Source organism: Lactuca saligna, chromosome 4, assembly GCF_052625555.1.
Source record: "Lactuca saligna cultivar CGN05327 chromosome 4, ASM5262555v1, whole genome shotgun sequence".
Classification (NCBI taxonomy): Eukaryota; Viridiplantae; Streptophyta; class Magnoliopsida; order Asterales; family Asteraceae; genus Lactuca; species Lactuca saligna.
In genome coordinates this window covers 263537770-263540516 of record NC_136420.1, presented here as the reverse complement: position 1 = coordinate 263540516, position 2747 = coordinate 263537770, and the positions used below count along the sequence as shown (strand labels likewise).

Here is a 2747-nt window from a genome sequence, read left to right as displayed (position 1 = left end):
TAAGAATAACCTTAAAAAAGTATGATTTTTTAATTTTCTTTAATAAGAATAACCTTAAAAGGTATGATTTTTTAAAAAAATGGTAAGTTTTTTAATTCCAAAAAAAACTAGGTATATACCCTGCTTTGGTCATGGAGTGTGCACAATGGCATGTTAAAGAGAACATTTTATTTATTTATGAATAGCCTCCAAGAAGGACCAAGAAATTTCTATTATACACACTTATTGTACCACAACTAAAATAATTAATTCCTTTTTGGATAACTTCTTAATCTACTGTTACATATTTTCCAATGACATAGATGCAACAAATAGCCATGTACTTGCTATTCCTTTCTATTACAACATTGTACTTTCAATTTTTTTTCTTATTAAAACATTGTACTTCAAAAACTCTACCAATAATAGCATTGTACTTCCTAAAAATAGCATTGTATAAAAAAATCTCTCCACCATCATCTTGCATACCATCACCATCACCACCACCATAGTCAAATCCTTTAAGATCATACATAGCTTAAAATGCAGCACCATTTGTATTAGAGGTTTTACATCAATATCCAATATTAATAATTCTATAACAGAAAAAAATAGTATGATAGAAGTGATAAAAATATATACTTTACCTTCTTATTCATTGCCTTGTACTTTTGTCCTCAAACTTGCAAGCGATGATTCCCCAACTTGACATAACATCTATAAATTTTTAGTGGTGAAGAAATATTATACAAATATAACAACTTCAATTAATGATATCCGGAAAGTGTAAAAAGACAATCCTAACCATATGAAGAACAACACTTTTCACAAACCTGATAAAGAAAATCATTGATATACGAAGCAAACAGAAAAGTACATGTCAATTGATATAGCTAATAAGAAAAAGAAAGAAAGTGGTCATTATATGTACCTTAAAATCCTATAATCATCATCTATGCCCCTTCCCTCCAACCTAAAACCTATAATACATGTCATAAAATCACTCAATTATATTCGTTTATAAAGAAAAATAATGGTAACAGACTATTTATTGTTGATGGGGACAAAATCCTACCTCCATAAATGATGTTCTATAGGTATTTGAGAAATGACAGTAAAAGAAATTTAAAATACTTGGTCATTCAGCAAAAAGACTTAAGAATTTGGACCGTATGCTCACCTTTAAGAACCATTACCTCAAATTCATAATAAGCCTACAATCTTTCCATAACTTGCATCAGCACATCAACAACCAACCCTCTAAAATGCAAAACTCTTTCAAATAAACAAAATTTCAAGTTTCAGAAAAAGAATCATGTCCAGCAAAAACTAGGGAGTTGAAACGATTGGAAAATGGTGGATGAATCAGTAACCGTTTAAGCAAAAAACAAACCTATTGAACTTCAGATCGACATAAATTGGTGACCTTAGATTCTCTAATTTCGAGAAACCCAACACAAACCGGATTTTCATAGATTTGTGAATCGGTATTCTACAGGAGCAGTTTCACTGAAAACCTGAGATTTATACAATTATGGAAGAGATATTAACCTTTAAAAATGAATTAATTTTATAAAAGTAAAGCATAAAGTATATTCTAACATACAAAGCTAAAAAGATGAAAACTTTAAAAATGTAGAAAATAGTAATCCCCATCTCTTTTTAAGAGGGAGAAGCAAGAGAGATACCTGAAACGAAAGGGCAGCCAAGTGAAAAAAGGAACCACTACAATTACAGTCGACTCAGGTGGCTATCTACCTTCTATAGCTTCAAAATAAATCTTAGATGAACTAACTTATGATGCAATCGATTCTTGAACTCGGATGTGGGCATCTACTTTCCCTGTAGTTGAAATCGTTTGTTGAACTCGCTCAGTTAACGGACTTTGGCAAATTTGAAAGAAGCACAAACAAAAATCAAACCTAGATAAATTGTAGCAGAAATTGATGAGTAGAAACCTGAAGAATCAGAGTGTGTGTTCTTCCTCTACATCTCGATGTCTTGAAATTGTTGTTGCACTCTGGTCGCCGCCCCTTTTTCTTCTCCACGCTGCAAAACCGAAGAATTGAATAACGTGGGAATTTGGGGAAGACGCAAAATTGATGAACCGACTAACATGGAAAATCTAAAGAATTGTAATTAGCTAGAAGGAGTGGTAACACCCTTTTTTTTCAAACATAAATAAATTATATTTTTTAAAACTATGTTTAATATTAAATGTGACCAACTAACTATACTTTAGGGAATTAAGATGTAAGTTTAGGGGAAAAAATAAGTAAAAAATGTCCTTTGACCATTGTGTTAGAACCTAGACACATCGCTTTCATTTTAGTTCCTCTATATTATCTATTCATCAAACAAATACATTCGTTTTCTCTTTGTCAAATCTTCTTATAATTTCTTCATAATTTGAAATATATGTGAAAGACCTCAACTTTCGTATTTATGAAAGACCCAAACTTTCATACTATTTCAAAAGATTTCTTAAGTTACTTCCTCAAAACATGCTACATGCATATTTATAAAACAATATTTTATATTGATAAAGTGATTACAAAGGATTGGATATAAACCGACTAAGTTTTATTACATTTCATGTCTACCCAGGAATCTACTATTCATATACATACATGAACATTAAAAATACAGAGAAATACTATTAACTATTCTAAATCTTTCAGCAGTATAAAGCTATATTGGAATACTCATCACCTGCAATTGTTAAATATTGAGAGGAATAAGCGATAACGCTTAGTGAATTCAATAAA

The 2747-nt window shown here is 30.5% G+C and overlaps 1 long non-coding RNA gene across 9 annotated transcripts; it reads right to left on the bottom strand.

The window, feature by feature from the left end:
* Positions 1-237: 237 nt before the first annotated feature.
* LOC145043560 (uncharacterized) lies at positions 238-2150 on the bottom strand. 9 transcript variants are annotated; one of them, XR_013681066.1, is made up of 8 exons: positions 1938-2146; positions 1668-1821; positions 1373-1496; positions 1160-1254; positions 911-959; positions 785-812; positions 627-696; positions 238-516 (listed from the first exon to the last, which is right to left on the bottom strand). It is a non-coding gene; the product is annotated as an uncharacterized LOC145043560 (long non-coding RNA). The 9 variants fall into 9 exon arrangements; XR_013681062.1 differs by having other exon boundaries at positions 627-812; XR_013681063.1 differs by lacking the exon at positions 785-812 and having other exon boundaries at positions 1938-2144.
* Positions 2151-2747: the final 597 nt, after the last annotated feature.